The following is a 21,435-nucleotide window of genomic DNA, read 5'->3' on the forward strand; positions in this document are numbered from 1 at the left end:
CTTTGGATGAATATGGGAAGAAACTGTTTAATATTGTTTCATTTTGTGCGAGGGAAGAACATCTTGATGAGCTGGGTATTGGAAAATCCCCCAGAACTTTCCGGCTGGCATAGATTAGTAACGGAGCACATCCCCCTGACTACTTGTGTGGTGCACCAGAAAATGGGACTCTTTTATAGGATGTGGTGACCCTTTTTGAACTATATAGATGCAGACTTATCGGTTATATTGGTCAGGGCCTTTGTATCACCATGAGGGCTATGTCTGGCGGGCTGAGGACCCCTGGGAAGAATTCTGAACAAATACGGGTTTGCTTACTAATGTTCCTGGTGATGGGGAACTTTGGTGGGATTGCGCAGAGTGTTGTAACTTAACTTTAATTTAAATTGCCTTTGTTCAATTTGGTTTAACTTAGTGTTTTTTTTTATTGATGTAATAAATCATAGTTTGCGTAGGTTTTTTCTTTTTTATTAAATTGTGGAATAGAGTAATAGTTTGTTTACTGTTGTTATAAGACTGTTATACTTTTTGGTAGTAATTTTGTAATTGTGGAAAAAAACACCTCAATCTTTCTCAATAAAATTTTTTTTTTCAAAGAGACAACGAATATAAATGTTAAAAAGAAATGGTGCTTGTGGAGGCACGGGGTGACTGTTCATAGCTGACTAGCAATCTGAAAGAAAAAGATGCTGGATCTCAAATGGTTTATCTTTGACATAAAAGATAAAATACGACGAAATGTAAATTTTAATAAAAAAACCAACTTTGCTTTAAAAGGAAAGGATTACAAAAAATTAGCATTAGGTCCCAAATGATTTTTGCATCTGACCTCCAACATCTTTTTTTGAATATTAAAAGGAGGATTGTCAATGTAAAATTTTTGCAAAATCAGAATGTTCCAAATTTCTGAAGTGGTGTAATACAGGACAAAAGGGCAACCACCATGTACACAGCAAGATCCCACAAAAAGCATTGTGGTCATAACCCCATTCTCCAATAGATTTGATGGGCGTTTCCGGACTCTTGGCAAAAGTCCACTTTCTTAACTCTCAGGTGATCTGGGAAATGTGGGGTTACAGAGATGGGGTAGGGGGTGTGTCTAGATGGGTTGCCCTTCCAAGGTAGGTGTGGACTCAATGGACCGAATGATCTGCTTCCACACAGTGTAGAGATTCTGACATGCTACAAGAACTGCTCTTGTGTGTGTAGTTGTTCAGATTAAGTTAATTGTCACTTAATGAAACAAGATAACTTTCACAATATGTGGAGCTTAAAGAAATCTCTTCCTGGAAGCTGTAATTAATTTCTCCCAAGTCTTTGAAGCCACTATGGTTAGTTTGTTTCCCTCCAGCACACAGTTGTGCCAATTAATAGATGGCTGTGAAACTGCATGTGTTCACAATTTCTGCATGCATTATTACACTGGGAGGCTAGTAGAATCAGTCATTGAAATTTCCGCAGCATGACTGATTTTACCTAACTCCTAGGATAAAAGCAAAAGGAAAACACTTAACAGTGTGGGAGCTAGGTTCTAGAATGTTAAGTCCCAGCTCACTACCAGCTGGAATCTCTGAAAGCCTTTTCTGAGGTGACTGGGTAGCCTTTTATATTTACTCCTCAACCTGTTCAAAGATGTTATTACACAACTCTGGAGTAAGTGGGACTTCAACACATGCCTCTTTGCTCAGAGGTAGAGATGCTACCACTGTACCACAACAGTATTTTCCCCAAACTCCCACTTTTAACTTTACTCATTGATATTTGATAAGCAACAAGTTGTCTCCATCAGTCAGCTCCCAGGACAAATCATGTCACTTCCTGCAATCCTCCAGGAGAAAGTGAGGACTGCAGATGCTGGAGATCAGAGTCAGAGTGTGGTGCTGGAAAAGCACAGCAGGTCAAGCAGCATCTGAGGAGCAGGAGAGTCAACGTTTCAGGCTGTAATGTGAGCATTTTTGACAGTTACTGCAATTATGAAATAAATCTCTTCCTTTTTTGAAACAAAAAGTTAAGGAGAGTTTTTTTTAAAGCTTGAATTTATATAGTATCTTTCAACACTTGCACCCAATTAAATACTTGTGAATTGTAGTCACTGTTTTAATGTAGGAAACTCGGCAGCTAATTTCTGCACAGCAAGCTTTCCCGAATGAGAGTGTAATCTGATCTGGAGATGTTAGTCAATAGAATCATAGAGTACCTCCAGTGTAGGATAAATACTGGCCAGGGCAATAGGGATAATGTCTGCAGTCACCTTTGAAATAATGTCACGGGATCTTTTAAGTCTCCCTGAGAGAGCTGGCAAGCTACCAGTTTAATATTTCTGACAGTGTGGCATGGACTCCTATTGTCAGCATTATCAGCTGTCCCTCCATTTAGGGTAACGTTTACTTGATCACCAATGTCTGCCACAGATCTTTGTAACTAAACAGGCTGATTCACAACGTGAAAATCTTTGAATGCATGGGCAGGACATTCCATGAGAAATTGGGTCTGGAGTACAGGATTTGTTTCCATGTCTTCCATAAGTCTCTAAGATCATAATTCCATAAGATATATGAACAGGAGTAGGCCATTTGGCTCACTGAACCTGCTCCACCGTTCGATAGGATTGTGGCTGATCCACTTTCCCTGTAACCCATGATTTTTCTACTAAGCAAGGACTATCTATCTCATCCTTGAATACACACAAAGGCCTCTGTCCCATAGCTCTCTGGGGCCAGGACTTCCAAAGATACTCAACCCTCTGAGAAGAAATTTCTTCTCAATCTCTGTCTTAAGTTGGTGTTCTTTAATTCTGAGACTATGTCCTGTGGTCCTAGACTCTAACAAGAGAGGTAAAATCCTCTCAGTTTACCCTGTCAGATCCCTTATTTCTGTCTGTTTCAATGAGATTGCCTATCCTCTCTTCCTGTGCACCAGATAAAAAGGTTAGATTCCCTACAGTTTGGAAACAGGCCCTTCGTCCCAACCAGTCCATACCGACCCTCCGAAGAGTAACCCACCCAGTCCAATTTCCCTCTGACTAATGTAACCTAACACTGGGCAATTTGCCATGGCCAATTCACTTGATCTGCACATGTTTGGACTGTGGGAGGAAACCGGAGCAAACCCACGCAGACACGAGGAGAATGTGCAAACTCCACACAGACAGTCACCCAAGGCTGGAAATGAACCTGGGACCCTGGTGCTGTGAGACAGCAGTGCTAACCACTGAGCCACCGTGGTTCTGGAATCCATTAACCTGCATCTGGAATGTGATGCAGGTTAATAGACAAGTTGCTATTATCATTTTGAACGGTAGAATTCATCCATCCCTTCCACCCCAGAAGGTTGAATGTATTGAGTTGGGAAAACAGGACTAGGCATCTGATGGTTTTTTAGCCAGCTGGACACAATTTCCAATTCACTTGTGATTGAAATCAAATCAAAATCATCAACACGATGTTTGGGGTGTTAACCTACATGATGTTCAAGTTGTAAAGTGGAATGTGACCTTTCTGACCTGGAGGTGAGTGGGCCACTATCTGAGGTTTCACATTGAATTGAATGAGGCACAGTGAAAAGCAGGTAGATCAGAGCTAAGTAGCATAGATAAGTAAATAATAGGTAAGCAGTGGCAAAAATAAAAAAAAAAACAGGTATAGGTGAATGTTAAGAGTTTGAGAGTCCATTCAGTATCCTAACAACAGTAGGGTAGAAACTATTTCAAAATTGGCGTGTGTGTGTGTTCAGGCTTCTGTACTTTCTCCCTGATGGTAGAGGTTGTGAAACACATTGCCAGGGAGGGATGGATCTTTGAGGATGCTGGCAGCCTTTCTCTGACAGTGGATCTGGTAGATGGATTCTATAGATGGGAGGTTGGCCTTTGTGATTGTCCGGGTTGAGTTCACCACTCTCTGTAACCATCTCCGATCTTGAATGGAACAGTCGCCACACCATGTAATCCAGATGGAATACTCTCTATGGCGCACCTATAAAAGTTGACAAGGGTATTTGTCGTCATGCCAAATTTCCTCAGCTGCCTGAGGAAGAAGTGATGTTGGGCCTTTTGTAACCAGTGCATCCACGTGAAGAGCCCAAGAAAGCTTATTGTTGATGACCACTCCCAGGAGCTTGACACTCTCTGCTCATTCTACCTTTGCGCTGTTAATGTATGGGGATAGGCGTGTTCAAAGATGAGAATGGCTTGTACCAAGGGCTGTACTGTTTTCACTGATATAACATTAACCAGATTTAATGTAGATCACAGCACATAAATCGATCTCTGAAGCCTGAAAAAGTACTCCCTAAAATAGGGTTCAAGTTGTTCTCGGAATAAAAAATGTCAACTGTCACTGTTGGTCTAAGTGATTGTGATATTTGCAAAGTAAACCTCACACTGGTAATAATTAAATCAGTGATAATTCTATAAAGTTATCCATTGAACCACAATCAAAACACTTTTTAAAAAGTTGTTTCATTCATTGTTGTTGATATCTAACACCGTTCAAGTTCATTCCTACTCACTTTTTAGTTAAAGCATTATTGTAAGGAGCCCACTCTTTAGTCAGAATCATATCTACAACAGATCACCTTCCCCTCCATCCACAGAAAGCATATTCCATGTTCTTTTGAATGGTCTGGTGACTACAATATTGCATCCCCAGATTTGATAACAATTGCACAAAACGTCAAGGGAGTAACGTGCTTACTTCCACCCCTTCGTCTGTCCAACCGCCTCGATGCAAATGTGATCCTTGAATGACCTAGAGATGTACAGCATGGAAACAGACCCCTTCAGTCCAATCTGTCAAGGTCAAACAGATATCCCAACCCAATCTAGTCCCACCTGCCAGCATGAAGCCCAAATCCTTCCAAACCCTTTCTATTCTTATACCCATCCAAATGCCTTTTAAATGTTGCAATTGTACTAGTCTCCACCACTTCCTCTGGTAGCTCATTCCATACAGGCACCACCCTCTGTGAAAAAGTTGCCCCTTCAGTCTCTCTTATATCTTTCCCCTCTTAGCCTAAACTTATGCCCTCTGGTTCTGGACTCCCCAACCACAGGGAAAAGACTTTGTCTATTTATCCTATCCGTGCCTGTCATGATTTTGTAAACCTCTATAAGGTTACCCCTCAGCCTCCGACGCTCCAGGGAAAACAGCCCCAGCCTGTTCAGCCTCTCCCAACAGCTCAAATCCTCCAACCCTGGCAACATCCTTGTAAATCTTTTCTGAACCCTTTCAAGTTTCACAACATCTTTCCAATAGGAAGGAGACCAGAATTGCATGCAATATTCCAACAGTGGCCCAACCAATGTCCTGTACAGCCACAACATGACCTCCCAACTCTTATACTCAATTCTCTGACCAATAACTGAAAGCATACCAAACGCCGCCTTCACCATCCAATGTACATGCAACTCCACTTTCAAGGAATGATGAACTTGCACTCAAAGATCTTTGTTCAGAAACACTCCCCAGGACCTTACCATTAAATGTATAAGTTCTGCACTGATTTACCTTTCCAAAATACAGCATCTCATATTTATCTGAATTAAACTCCATCTGCCACTCCTCAGTTCATTAGTCCATCTCATCAAAGTCCCATTGTACACTGAGGTAACCTGCTTAGCTTTCCGCTACACCTCCAATTTTGGTATCAACTGTACCTTCTATGTTCACATCCAAATCATTTACATAAATTACGATGGACCCAGCACCGATCCTTGTGGCACTCCACTGGACACAGGCCTCCAGTGTGAAAAATAACCCTCCACCACCACCCTCTGTCTTCTAACTTTGAGCCAGTTCTGTTTCCAAATAGCTAGTTCTCCCGGTATTCAGTGAGATCTAACCTTGCTAACCAGTCTCCTCCCATGGGGGACCTTGTCAAATGCCTTACTGAAGTCCATATAGATCACGTCTACTGGTCTGCCCTCATCAATCCTCTTTGTTACTACTTCACAAAACTCGATCAAGTTTGTGAGACATGACTTCCCATGCACAAAGCCATGTTGACTATCCCTAATCAGTCCTTGCCTTTCCAAATACATGTACATCCTGTCCCTCAGGATTCCCTCCAACAACTTGCCCACCACTGACGTCAGGCTCACTGATCTATTGTTCCCTGGCTTGTCCTTACCACCCTTCTTAGACAGTGGCACCACGTTAGCCAACCTTCAGTCTTCCGGCACCTCACCTGTGACTATCGATGATACAAATATCTCAGCAAGAGGCCCAGCAATCACTTTTCTAGCTTCCCACAGAGTTCTTGGGTACACCTGATCAGGTCCTGGGGATTTATCCACCTTCATGCGTTTCAAGACATCCAGCACTTCCTCCTCTGTAATATGGACATTTTGCAAGGTTTCGCCATCTATTTCGCTATTTTCTTTGTCTTTCATATCCTTTTCCACAGTAAATACTGATGCAAAATACACAGTTGGTATATCCTTCGTTTTCTGCGGCATCACGCAAAGGCCGCTTTGCTGATCTTTGAGGGGCCCTATTCTTTCTCTAGTTACCCTTTCGTCCTTAATATATTTGCAAAAACCCTTTGGATTCTCCTTAATTCTATTAGCGAAGGCTATCTCATGATAGCCTTCCTGATTTTTGCCCTCCTGATTTCCCTCTTAAGTATACTCCTCCTTCCTTTATACTATTCTAAGGATTCACTCGATCTCTGCTGTCTATATCTGACATATGCTTCCTTCTTTCTCTTAACAAACCCTCAGTTTCTTTAGTCGTCCAGCATTCCCTTTACCTACCAGCCTCTCCTTTCACCCTAACCGGAATATGTTTTGTCTAGATTCTCGTTACCTCATTCCTGAAGGCTTCCCATTTTCCAGCTGTCCCTTTACCTGTGAACATCTGCCCTCAATCAGCTTTTGAAAGTTTTTGCCTAACACCATCAAAATTTGCCTTTCTCCAATTTAGAGCTTCAACTTTTAGATCTGGTCTATCCTTTCCCATCATTATTTTAAATCTAATAGAATTATGGTTGCTGGCCCCAAAGTGCTTCCCCACTGACACCTCCGTCACCTGCCCTGCCTTATTTTTAGATTAGATTAGATTACTTAGTGTGGAAACTGGCCCTTCGGCCTAACAAGTCCACAATGACCCACTGAAGAGCAACCCACCCAAACCCATTCCTCTCCATTTATCCCTTGACCTAACACTGTGAGCAATTTAGCATGGCCAAATCACCTAACCACATTTTGACTGTGGGAGGAAACCCATGCAGACACGGGGAGAATGTGCAAACTCCACACAGACGGTTGCCTAAGGCGGGAATTGAACCTGGGTCTCTGGTGCTGCAAGGCAGCAGTGCTTACCACTGTGCCACCGTGCCATCCCAAGATTGTCAAGTTTTGCACCTTGTCTCGTATGTACATCCACATACTGAATCAGAAAATTTTCTTATACATTTAACAAATTCCTCTCCATCTAAACCTTTAACACTATGGCAGTTCCAGTCTGTATGGAAGTTAAAATCCCCTACCATTACCACCCTATTATTCTTACAGATAGCTGAGATCTCCTTACAAGTTTGTTTCTCAATTTCCCTCCAATTATTAGGGTATCTATAATGCAATCCCAATGAGGTGATCATCCCTTTCTTATTTCTCAGTTCCATCCAAATAACTTCCCCGGATGTATTTCCAAGAATATCCTCCCTCAGCACAGCTGTAATGCTATGCCTTGTCAAAAATGCCACTCCCCCTCCTCTTTTGCCTCCCTTTTATGTCCTTCCTGTAGCATTTGTATCCTGGAACATTAAGCTGCCAGTCCTGTCCATCCCTTAGCCATGTTGCTATAATTGCTTTGATATCCTAGTCTCATGTTCCTAACCATGCCCTGAGTTCATCTGCCTTCCCCGTTAGGCCGCTTGCATTGAAATAAATGCAGTTTAATTTATTAGTCCTACCTTGTCCCAGCCTGCCCTGACTGTTTGTTTGACTCTCTTCTGTTCTCAGCTGTACCCGTCTCAGATCGATCTCTTTCCTCACTATCTCCCTAAGTCCCAACCCCCCCCTACCTTACTAGTTTGAATCCTCCCGAGCAGTTCTAGCGAATCTCCCTGCCAGTATATTAGTTCCCTTCCAATTTAGGTGCAATCTGTCCTCCTTGTACAGGTCACTTCTACCCCAGAAGAGATTCTAGTGATCCAAAGAAGTGAATCCTTCTCCCATATACCAGCTGCACAGCCACACATTCACCTGCTCTATCCTCCTATTCCTGCCCTCACTAGCTCGTAGCACCGGGAGTAATCCAGATATTACTACTCTCGAGGACCTAATTTTTAACTTCCTGCCTCACTCTCTGCAATCACCCTTCAGAATCTCAGCCTTTTCCCTTCCAATGTCATTGTTTCCAATGTGTACAATGACCTCCTGCTGGTTCCCCTCCCAGTTGAGAACATTCTGCACCCTCTCTGAGACATCCTTGATCCTGGCACCAGGGAAGCAACACACCATTCTGCTTTTTCGCTGCTGGCCAGAGCAATGTCTATCTGTGCCTCAGACTAGAGAATCCCCTAACACAGTTGATCTCTTGAAACCCGACGTACCCCTCGTTGCATTAGAGCAAATCTCAATACCAGAAACGTGGCTGTTCATGCTACGTTCCCTTGAGAATCCATCACCCACTACATTTTCTAAAACAGCATACTTGTTTGAAAGGAGTATAGCCACAGAATACACCTGCACTTAAGTGCCTACCTCTCTTACCTTTCCTGGAGTTGACCCATCTATTTGACTGTATCTGAGACTCCCCACCTCCCCTTCCTACAACTGCCATCCATCAACATACGGTTGCTGTTGGAAATTCCTCATTGCTTCTAACTGACTCTCCAACTGATTCATTCAATCTGATAAGATTCACAACTAACATTTATTGCAGATATCATCTGCAGTCACCCTTAAACACTCTTTGAACTCCCACATCTGACAAGAAGCACATATCACTCTACTAAAGGCCATTTTGCTCCTTCACAATCTACAGACCCAGAAAATAACACCATCTTATTCCTTTACAAAACACTGCCCCAGGTTAGATTAATAGCTATGGCTTATATTTTAAGTTTAATCAAGAGACATATCGCAAAAAACATATAATCAAGAAAGAACCTACTCTACTCCCTACTGCAGACTTTCTGTAGGCCACTTAAAACAATTAACTTATCTGATTCTGTGCTGTAAACTTCGCCCAAACAGTTCCTCCAAGGTCAGTGGAGAATTTTACGGTTTGTTAATTTTCCCAGACCCACTCTGATGTCCAGCGTTACGTGATTTCAAACAGCAAAAGCAATAACTGTGCAGGTTTTCTGTGGTGTTGTTGAGAGACCCATCCAATAGTTGAACAATGAATTCTAAAGTCTCTGGTAGAACTCTATTGTGAATGATGTTTCTTTGAAGATGACCTTTGAGCTCCTCTGTTTTATGGGATATGTCCCACAATGATGAGCTGTGATTTCTACATTATTGATTTCTATTGATAATTCCATCTTCATCCATTTCGACTACTGTCATGATGTGTACCAAACTTTCTGCAGGAAACTAAATTTTCGGCGTTGTTTGTATCTAATAGTTACTGAAGGCTTCTAAAAAATTATTCTATCACCCATGCAGGCTAGTAGCACCATGATGTGTGGTTTCAAATGTTTTCATTCCACAGTTTAGCTATTGGGCTTATCGAAGTTCATGGATGTTTCATTCATGTTGCCGATGTAGTATAATGGGTATTGGTGTCGTCTGATGTTGAATCACTGGAAACTGGTAATTTTGGTTGTCATGGTCTTCAGTTAGTTTGCATCTCCACCAGCTAGATGTTGTTTGAGACTGAGCTAGTTTTGCCCAGTTGATCACTAGAATGATCTCTATTTATCTAACTAGCTTCAAGGACCTATTCCAATATGTGCTGCTCAAGACCAGGCCACTGGTTGGTTCCTTCTCCCATGAAGCATTTGGTCTTGGATTTGGAGATGCCGGTGTTAAACTGGGAATAAATAGTTTAAAAATCACAACACCAGGTTATAGTCCAACAGGTTTAATTGGAAGCACACTGGCTTTCTGAGCGTCGCTCCTTCATCAGGTGATAGTGGAGGGCTCAATCCGAGAGCGCACAGAATTTATTGTAAAAATTTAGTGTGATGTAACTGAAATTATACATTGAAAAATTGATTGTCTGTTCAGTCTTTCATCTGTTAGAATACCATGAGAGTTTCACTTCTTTCATGTGTAAATCACAAAACCTTTTTTTCAAAAGTTGCATTCTCGGATTAGCTGTTAACAATGGTGATAGCTAAACAACAAGTTGAAGGTGTTTGCCCCCTGTGTTCTCTGTCTATGACCTGATGTTTAGATTGATTCTAATCTAAAAAGTGAGATAACGGAGTTTTACATGAATGCATGCAGTTTTTGAGCAAAGTACAATGTAACCCTGCAAGTACAAATTCACCCCACAAAATGTGTGCATATGAGTCTTTGTCTGTCTGTGTGTCTGTCTCTGTTTGAGTTGGGGGGTATGTGTGAGTGTAGAGTCTTAAGTCTGAGGGGGTGTATGTGAGTGTCTGTGTGCGCATCTGTACGTGTGTATAGTGCAATGGTGGTCACCTGTAATGTGACATGAACCCAAGGTCCCGGTTGAGGCCCTCCCTATGTGTACCAAACTTGGCTATCAGCCTCTGCTCGGCCAGTTTTCACGGTTGTCTGTCCTGAAGTCCCCCTTGGAGGACACCAGCATCCTCCACAATGATGGTATTGCAGCCTCAGTACTCAATGCCAACAATTGCCAGTCTCCAAACACCATCCTACAACTCATCCACTTTGTCCTTGATCACAATGTCTTCACCTTTGACAACCAGTTCTTTATCCAGACACATGGAATAGCCATGGGGACCAAATTTGCACCCCAATATGCCAACGTTTTTATGCACAGGTTCGAACAAGACTTCTTTATGCAGGATCTCCAACCAACATTATACACCAGGTACATTTGATGGCATTTTCTTCCTCTGGACCCATGGCGAGGAGTCACTGATAAAACTACACAGTGACATCAAGTTTCAACCCACCAACAAACTCACTATGGACTACTCTCAACTATCTGTCTCATTCTTGGACACATGTATCTCCATCAAGGATGGACACCTCAGCACCACACTACTGCAAGCCCACAGACTACCACACAATGCTACACTTCTCCAGCTTCCACCCAAAACCTATTAAAACAGCCATTCCCTATGGACAAACCTTACGTGTACACTGGATCTGCTCAGACGAGGAGGAACTTGATGGACACCTGGAAGTACTCAGGGATGCCCTCACAAGAACTGTGTACAATGCCCAACTCATCGACTGCCAGTTCCCACGTGCCACAGCAAGGAACCGTAATGACGACCTCAGAAGACAGCCACGTGCTGCAACCGACAGGGTACCCTTCATTGTTCAGTATTTCCCAGGAGCTGAAAAACTATGCCATGTTCTTCGTGACCAGCAACACATTATCAATGAGGATGAGCACCTCACTAAGACCTTCCCCACACCTCCGCTACTTGCCTTTTAAACAACCGCCAAACCTCAAACAGATCATTGTTCGTAACAAGCTGCCCGGCTCTCAGGACAACTCCATATAACCCTGTCACGGTGGACGCTGCAAGACGTGTCAGAGTGTGGACATAGATACCACTATTACACGTGGGGATGCCTCCCACCTTGTACATGGCAGGTACTCATGTGACTCAGCCAACGTTGTCTATCTTATACATTTGCAGGCAGAAATGCCCTGAGGCATGGTACATTGGGGAACCGAGCAAAGGCTATGACAACGGATGAATGGGCACCGCACAACAATCAACAGACAGGAGTGTTCCCTCCCAGTTGGGGAACACTTCAGTGGTCCAGGACATTTGACCTCGGACCTTCGGGTGCCCGTCCTCCAAGGCAGACTTCGGGACAGGGACCAGTTAAAAAGTGGCCAAGGAGAGGCTGATATTTAAGTTCAGTAGCCATAGGGAGGGCCTCAACCGGGACCTTGGGTTCATGTCACATTACAGGTGACACTCTACACTCACTACGCGCGTGCGCACACTCACTCTCACTCACAACTCCCAACCCAGACAAAGACCCACATGCGCGCGCACATTTTGTAGGGTGAATTTGTACTTGTAGAGTTACATTGTACTTTGCTCAAAAATTGCATTAATTCACGTAAAACTTTGATTCTAATCTAAAAGGTGAGAAAACAATCTAAACATTGTGGCATTGACAGAGAACACAGGGGGCCAACACCTTCAACATATTGTCTAACTATCCTGAGAATGCAACTTTTTTAAAAGAAGGTTTTGTGATTTACACATGAAAGAAGTGAAGCTGTCACTGTATTCTAACAGATGAAAGATTTAACAGACAATCAATTTTTCAATCTATAATTTCAGTTACATCACACTAAATTTTTATTATAAATTCTGTGTGTTAGGATTGAGCCCTCACTACCACCTGATGAAGGAGCATCGCTCTGAAAGCTGGTGTGCTTCCAATTAAACCTGTTGGACTATAACCTGGTGTTGTGATTTTTAACTTGGTCTTGGACACCTTTTTCAGGATGGATTCCTTAATTTTAAGAGTACAGGTTGTTGTTCTACAAGGCAATAGTTGTATCCTTGAGCAACCCCACATTTATAGAAAAATCACGTTTGAGAAACAGTGCTTAAAGTATTGGTGACGTAATTGTGTTACAGGCAGTACCATTTTAAAAGGTTCGCACTTGAGAAACACTCCCCAATTTGTCAACCGTGTTGTTGAATTTGCATTAACGCAACACTCATTATAGCAGAATGACCTGTACTGAATTCTCTAGAGATTTCATACCAGGGCAGGCCATCATTTCTCAGTGTTCTGATTTATTGTTTGATGCAGTTTATTAAAAACATGCCCTTTTGTATAACATGGCTCATTAGTATAAGGTCTGACATGTTCTGTTCATATAACAAGTACTACTATTTATGGCTTGTTTGTTTATTACTTTGCCATTAATGTGCACGTGTAAACCAACCTTTTCAGTGTAACTTTTAACAGACTAATGGCATATTATGTACTTTCTCACAATTCCAGTCTATGTAATAGCACTATAGTTATGTTTTAAAGAATTCCGATGTTTAGATTCCATTTTGAATTTGAATTTGGACTTGCTCTCTTAAAAATATCAAAATGTGGGATGGAGCAAACATTACATAGCACAGGATGGGATCAACTACCTTTGAAACATTTTATACTAAGATAATAAGAACATTAATGTAAAAAAGAGATAAAGAATTATGAGCAAAGTGAGGTTTATGATTAGGACCTAACTTACTCTTCTATTAACTGCAGAATGGAAACTTGGTAGTTAATGGGAGATGGGAGTTAGCCTTCTACAGGGTATTTTACATTTTGTAATGTAAGAACGAAGTGTGAATATCATGGCATCGAAGAATCCAAAGATGTTTATGACAACTAACTATAATATACAAACAATATATTCCTCTGGTGCATCAGTGTTTGAGCTAATATTAAGCTACAATTTTCCAACAGAGGAGAAAGTTTCTAGTAGTGTCATGCTTCAAGTGAACTGTGATAAGATGGAGCATGAAATCTCTCACCTTCAGGAAATGATGCATTGATGATATCATGAACATGTTTCTTAACTGACTGTAATACTCATCCACTCATTGATTGGAGGACACATAATCACAAACTATATGTAACACTGTAAGGTTTTTCACTGCAAGTGAAATTTTCTTGAATTTGGAATCCATTGGAAGAAAGTGGTAACTAAATGAAAAAGTAATTGATTTGGGTATGGGTTACAGTATTTTACTGCTCTCTATTCCCTTACCCAAACTGTAACTTTTATGCTCAAGTGACCCTATTTCTTCTTCCTGCCTGTCCTAGTGCTGTCCAAAAGGATTTGGATGCATTGAGTCAGTGAAATCCCCACAAAGGTCCATTTGGATTGTGTTTATACAGAATGTCTGTCACTTTATTGCACTTCTCACAATAAATGCTGCAGTCAGTCATCAGTCACCCAACTTTATTGTTCTCTGCCACTCGAACTTTCAGTACTCATACTTGATGACCCGAAATAGCAGTGGAGTTTCAACATTCTGTCAATATTCTGAGTTATTACTTTGCTTTTTTGTCTCCTGCAGAAGTAACTCTAATATAAGTGTTTCACACATGTAAGTTGGCTCAACACAAAAAGGACTGTTCCTCAATTTGCAAGTACTTAATATAGTGATACAATCTACTTGATTCAAAACTAGAGCTCATTAATAACACACACCAGTTTTGTGATTTGCATCCAGCTCGGACTTGATGGCCATTTATAGTTGCTAAGGCTCAATTTATTGTACTAAAAAGCATTAAATATAATATTTAACACTCTAGGTTAAATTGTATTGGAGTGAAGTGAATGCAAAATCTGTCAATAACAGGTTTTTTGTATTTTTAATTTTTACATCTTAAATGCATATTTCTTGCAATATTATGAGATCACAAAGGCCATTCCTGCATCTTGCAGTGGCATTGGATCTTTGCATGTCTTGAAGGTGCTCAACAAGATAATTGTCTTCATGCTACATGCAAAGTTTCAGTCATCAATAACGACTCACTGCTGCAGGTTTGATCGATATCTGAGGTTGATCCTGTGTTTACCAGGTTCTCAGGAGGCTGGGTGTCCTGAGTCAACACTGGTGACATGTGAAATCAAGGGCTCTGGCCCGAAACGTCGAATTTCCTGTTCCTCGGATGCTGCCTGACCTTCTGTGCTTTAACCAGCAACACACTTTCAGCTGTGAAATCATCAAACCAATACAGCATTTCTGAGGGAGGGTCACTGGACCCAAAATATTAACTCTGTTTTCTCTCTGCAGATGCTGCCCAGATCTGTTGAGATTTTCCAGCAATTAGTTTTTTGTATGTCAGATTTCCAGCATCCACAGTTCTTGCAGTTATTTTAACCAGTCCCACAGTTACTGAAAGTGAACTGAAATTGTGGATTGCACATTTGAGTCAACATATTACCATATTTAATTTTAGAGTCAACACATTTTAGGAAGTGTATTATGAAATTTAATTTGCATGTGTTCCTGTTACCATTGGTGAAAAGCCAATGTGTGCAATAAATGAATGGCAAGCCAGCAACACTTCCAAATGTGGCAAGCTTTCATTGTGTTGAGAGCAGTCCTCATGTATAATATGTTGATTAAGCTATTTTAGGATTTTGTCTATGGTTGGAAGGCAGAACTGGCTCATAAACATCTCGCTCCAAAAGCTAGGGTTGAATTCCTTTTCTCCATACAGACAGTGTGCCCTGAGTAGAAGTCCATGTAAGACAAAGTCCAGAGCCATTACTTTCTATAACGTCTCTTGAGTTTTATTCCTCAAAGTTAGATCATTATTTAATCACATCTAATATATTCTTACTCCTATCCAATCTTCCCTCCAAAAATGTCTGTCACAAATACCAAATTCCAGGAAATTTGCACTATTCCACACTACTGGGGAGACGATGGCCTACAGGTCCAGTGCTGGTTGGAGGAGGCAGAGGATCAACTCTGGTGCTGTCTGGAATTGGCTGATTGGGCCGTGTTCAAACAATCACAGGTACGCCACCACCATCACAGATTTTATCAGCGAGTATGTGGGGGACTGCATACCGCAAAAGTTAATCTGGAACATAGAGGGCAAAAATGAGGACTGCAGATGCTGGAAACCAGAGTTTAGATTAGAGTGGTGCTGGAAAGGCACAGCAGGTCAGGCAGCATCTGAGGGGCATCCTGCTCGTTGGATGCTGTCTGACTTGCTGTGCTTTTCTGGCACCACTCTAATCTAAACTCCAGGACATACAGAACCTGCTAGAAACCGTGAGAGGCTTTCAGATCAGGAGACCCACTCAAATATAAGGAATCCAAGTATGACCTTCGCAGAACCATTACGACAGCCAAGGACCAATATCGATCCAAACTAGAGACCCAGACAGACACCCGGCGACTATGGCAAGGACTGAATGACGTCACAGGTTCTAAAAAGTGACAGTGCAAGATAGCAAATGATGACACATCCCTCCACATCATCTCGACGCCTTCTATGCTCTCTTTGAGCAGAATTTCAGCGGAGAGGTAACACCCATTCTGACAACTCCTAATGAACCTATCCCTAACAACCACTGCATTCAGAGGTCAGATCAGTTTTCCTTTTATGTGAATCCAAGGAAAGCGATGGGACCAGATGGAGTACCAGGCCGTGCACTCAGACCATGCGCAGATCAACTGGCAGAGGTCTTCTTGGACATCGTCAACCTCTTCCTGCAGCAGGCCACTGTCCCTGCTTATTTCAAGAGGGCCATCCCTGCGCCTAAAGAAGGCTCACGCAGCATGTCTCAATGATTATCGCCCAGTGGCCCTAACCTCGGTGGTTATGAAGTGCTTTCAAAGGCTGGTCATGGCATTAATTAACTCCAGCCTCCCCACTATTCTTGACCCACTCCAATTTGCCTATCGGACCAACAGGTCCACGTGAGGTGCCATATCACTTGCCCTTTGCTCCTCCCTAGAACATCTTGACACCAAGAACAGCTGTGTAAGAATCCTACTCATTGACTACAGTTCAGCCTTCAATACTATTATCCCCTCGAGACTGATTACTAAACTTAGTGAATTCAGATTAAGCCTCACTCTCTGCAACTGGATCCTCAGTTTCCTGACCCACAGACACAATCAGTGAAAGTTGCTGACAATATTTCATCCTCACTAATGCTCATCACTGGAGCTCCCCAGAAGTGTGGACTTGGGCTCCTGCTGTACTCACTGTATACACATGACTGCATCGCCAAATAACACTTAGAAGGTCGCTGATGATACCATCATAGTTGGTCGAATCTCGGCTGGTGGTGATAGACTACAGGGGGGAGGTGGAAGACCTGGAAAAATGGTGCACTGAGAATAACCTAGCTCTCAATGTTGGCCAAACCAAGGAACTCATTATTGACTTTCAGCGGGATGTTACTCATGCTCCCTGACACATTAACAGCACAGAGGTGGAACGAGTGGAGAGTGTCAAGCCCCTGGGAGTGGTCATTCCCAACAAGCTTTCTTAGATTCTTCATGTGGACGCACTGGTTACAAAGGCCCAGCAATGTCTCCTCTCCCTCCAGGTAGCTGAGAAAATTTGGCATGATGGCAAATACCCTTGCCAACTCTTATAGGTGCGCTTTCGAGAGCATTCTGTCTGGATGTATCACTACCTGGTGTGGCAACTGTACCATTCACAATCGGAAACAGTTACAGAGAGTGGTGGACAATCATAAAGGCCAATCTCCCAGGCCCACTGTCAAGGAAAGGCTGCCGGTATTCTCAAAGATCCATCCCACCCTGGCAATGTTATTCTACAAACTCGACCATCAGGGAGAAAGTACAGAAGCCTGAACACACACACCAGCTGGTTTTGAAACAGTTTCTACCCTACTGTTAGAATACTGAATGGACTTTCAAACTCTTAACATTCGCCTGTATCTGTGTTTTTGTTTTTGCCACTGTTTACCTATTATTTACTATCTATGCTATTTAACTGTGATCTGCCTGTATTGCTCACAAGAAGATGATTTTCACTGTGCCTCAGTACACATGACAATAAATTCAATTCAATACTGTTAATCCAGAGATACAGGTAATGTTCACGGAGCCTGGAGTCATTGTCAATTGTCAGAATAACTAACCAGTTCACTAATGGCTTTTTAGGGAAAGAAATTGCCATCCTTTACTGTGGACCTGGAGTCACAGGTATGTGGTTGACTCTTAACTGCCCTCAGGGCAATTAGGGAGGGGCAAGTCTAACCAGGGATGCCCTCATCACAGGAATACATTTTATATAAAAAACACACTCTTTGGATTTTAAAGAATGGTAGATCTCTCTTGAGGACAGTTGATCCTGCTTCTGATCTGTTGGTATTCTCTACTGGAAGATAATTTTGCCTCCTGGCTATCCTTCACAGAGGATATTGTTAATGGTCTGTTACCTTTGAATCTTCAAGAATTTCTTTCTGGAAAGACAGCTGCTCCGTTGAGCTAAGTACTTCCTTCCTTGCAATATCCTGGCTTTCTGGATTAGGCAATCTCTGTCTAATTGGAAGATTTTGTTCCTTTTTTTGTTACATTATCCTGGATAATTGAGTGATTTTGTTGTCTTGACCGTCCTGAATCAGTGACCTATTGGTCTGGTTGCCATGGAATCAGATGCATTTAACCTCCCTAGAGTTGTTGCTCACCCTGAAAGCATTCAGCTGCCCACTGTCACTATTCAACTAGTGGGGGGAAAACACTTTTATCAGACTCTCAGCTCCTGAAAGCTCGCTCTTGCTCTCTCTCTCGCTCTCTCTATGGATTCTCTCCTTCTTGGATTTGTCATAGACCCCATCTTCTAGTTGTCCCTTTTAATGGGTTGGTCAATAATGATTTGTGTGGGAGGAGGGATTGGACAGCTGTTTGCTTCTGGACCAGTTGCTCTTCGGGAGGATTGCAATCTCTTTGAACTCTCTTTTCATGAAGGTCAAGACCTGTGTGGAGGCTCTGAAGTGAAATTAATTAATTGTGAACTGTGTATTTTCCATAGTTCTGCACGCCATAGTGGCATAACTTGTGGAGTTCACAACTTCAGGTAGTTACTTCATGAACACCATGCAGTCTTATTTCTGTGAGCTTTAACACCTTCTCCAGCCATGGTAACTGGTTTGATAGGACTGTAACGTTTTGTTCCTGTATCAAGCAAACTATGAACAGAGAAGAGTCATAATGGATTCAAACATTTAACTGTTTCTATTTCCAGGCCTGCTGAGTTTCTTTTATTTCAGATTTCCACCAGTTGCAGTATTTTGCTTTAATCAAAATCAACAAGACCTCCCCGATTGTAGAAATATTCTGTTTTCTTCTAGCTCATCAGGATTGGCTAGTTCCCCTATGAATCCCTCTAGTATCTTCTCCAATGATCTTTTTTCTAAAGAAGGCAATGTCCTTTTGTGTAGACCGCCAGTACTTGGGCTGTTCTGCAATATGGTCCCAATTCTGCATGTCATTTGGAGGAGGCATATAATTTTTCAAATGTATTTCTTAGTAACAGCTGGACATGGTCTGTGCTTATGAGGCTTTGTTATCCTGCAGCACTGACTCTGATCATTTGCATCAGATGTTTAACTAGTTTTCACTGTAGGCTCAGCTTGTCATGTGCCCATATCTTAAGTGAAGAGACTCTGCTCATTGAAGTATGGTTGTATTTTCTGCATCGTCTGAGTGTTGGTGTCTGCTTCCAGCACGTTTTTGAATAGCTTTCTCCAAAGTTCTATTTGTTCTTAAGTTATTTACCAAAATCTCTCAGGACAGCTTCAAAAGTGTCTGCATGCTTTGGTGTTTTGAGGAGTAACATCCATAATTGGAAAATAATGTATGAACTTGGTCAACATCAGACTGTTTAATTTTGAAATAATGCTGTTCCTATGAACCTTTGACTCTGATTCTGTTTAAAGTCTAGACTTGAGTGCTGTGTGGTCCATTTCTGACATTTAATCTGCTAGGAAGTAGTATATCTTTTCTTGTTGATGTACTGATTAATCTTATTATTGTAAATATATTTTAAACCTTACCATTTCAATATTGATTCAAATCTGTTATTCTTTCAGCTTGGATTTCTATTTTAATCAATTCTGTTTTAAATTGAATGAATGTCAAGTTTGCGAGACTGTGCCTCAGCAATATTGCAGGATATTCTCTTGTTGCTAGTCTTTTTAAAATTTATATTAATACTCCTTTTAAAAAGCTTTAAATTGTTACTACACATTGTATAATAAGTTATGGTTTTACATTTAAAAATATTTCTTTGTAATACTATACCTCTGCACTGATCACTGAGTTTTACCATGTATTTTAATGATCAACATGATGGCTTCCTGCTTTCTAGGGTTTGTACATCTTCTGCAGCCAAGACAGTTTTCCTGCTTTGTGCTGGGTAAAATAAATGAATTCCCACCAGTGAGGTCTACAACATTGCAGAAAAATGTGTCGCTGAAAAAGCGCAGCAGGTCAGGCAGCATCCAAGGAGCAGGAGAATCGACGTTTCAGGCATAAGCCCTTGTTCAGGTCTACAACATTATCTACTTTGTTCTACACAAATATTACCATGTAGTTCTCTGGTTGCAGCTCTATAAATCTTCCCACTGAAATCACTGCTTAATTACTGAGTTCTTGTCTACCTGAGTTTTAATTTTTCCTGGTTTTTCTTGTGCTAGATGCCTTTGAATTTCCTCACTATCAGCTGTAATGAATTCTGAAGACTTGTCATTCTGTAAGCCTGGTCTAAGTTTCTTTTAGGACCATTTCAACGTGGGGCCTAATGTTGATGGCAGCTGTGATCATTCTGAGATGGTACACTCTCTCTCTTATGCTCCCAGATCTTCCCTTTTTGGTCTTTGCACTATATTTTGAAAATGTTATTTCCTTATCCCATGGAGCTCTTTAACTTTACTATTGGAGCTCTATTACTCTTTTTAAAAAGCCTCCTTCACTAAGACTTCTATTTCATTACCATAGCTGGCTTTTCTTCCTTTTTCTGGCCCACTGTCTTGTCCTAGTATTTTTTAACCAGTTTCTGAATACAGTTTTTGACTTTGAAGTGTCGATCTTGCCCTGTTGATTTTGGAAGAAAAGCGAGGACTGCAGATGCTGGAGAGTTGCAGTCGAAGAGTGTGACGCTGGAAAAGCACAGCTGGTCAGGCAGCATCCAAGGAACTGGAGAGTCGATGTTTCAAGCATAAGCTCTTCATCAGGAATGAGGGGCTTATGCTTGAAATGTCAACTTTCTTGCTTGGATGCTGCCTGACCGGCTGTGCTTTTCCAGCGCCACACTTTTTGACTTTGTTTTTGCTGTTTTCTACAGCTGTTACTGTCTTGATGTCAGTCAGGGGCTGAAGTATAATTACCCATCATAGTAAAGCAGTTATACTCTTTAAAATGGTACGCTTATATGCTTCCAGTTTTTTTCAATTGGACACCTCCTCCTGTTGGCAGTCAGATCTGCGGCACTGCAGATCTATGTGGTATTTTTCCAAATGACCATAGCTGCTATATTTTGTGGAATTTGCCCCCTCTACCAATATGTGGTACTAGGTCAGGGTTGTTTTGAGGTAGTTTATTGCCACCAGTGCTCCCTAACTAGTAAACGGAGGCTGCACCATTGTAGAATATATACAGAGAGACTGGGCTCCACGGGCTGTTCCCTGGGACAAGCAAAGAGATGAACTGTGCCTGGAAAACCACCAACTTGCTGAAAGGTGCTGTTTGGTCTGCTTTGAAATTAGTTGGTCTTCCAGAACAAGGAGTTGACTTTGACTGGAACGTTCCAAGGCCCAGAACTATATGCTGAGGGAT

The 21,435-nt window shown here is 41.8% G+C and overlaps 1 protein-coding gene across 3 annotated transcripts in view; it reads left to right on the forward strand.

The window, feature by feature from the left end:
- kiaa0930 overlaps positions 1–21,435 on the forward strand; it is a 103,298-nt gene that overhangs the window by 38,329 nt on the left and 43,534 nt on the right. The window lies entirely within an intron of this gene.

Source organism: Hemiscyllium ocellatum, chromosome 19 (assembly GCF_020745735.1).
Source record: "Hemiscyllium ocellatum isolate sHemOce1 chromosome 19, sHemOce1.pat.X.cur, whole genome shotgun sequence".
In the NCBI taxonomy this organism is placed as follows: domain Eukaryota; kingdom Metazoa; phylum Chordata; class Chondrichthyes; order Orectolobiformes; family Hemiscylliidae; genus Hemiscyllium; species Hemiscyllium ocellatum.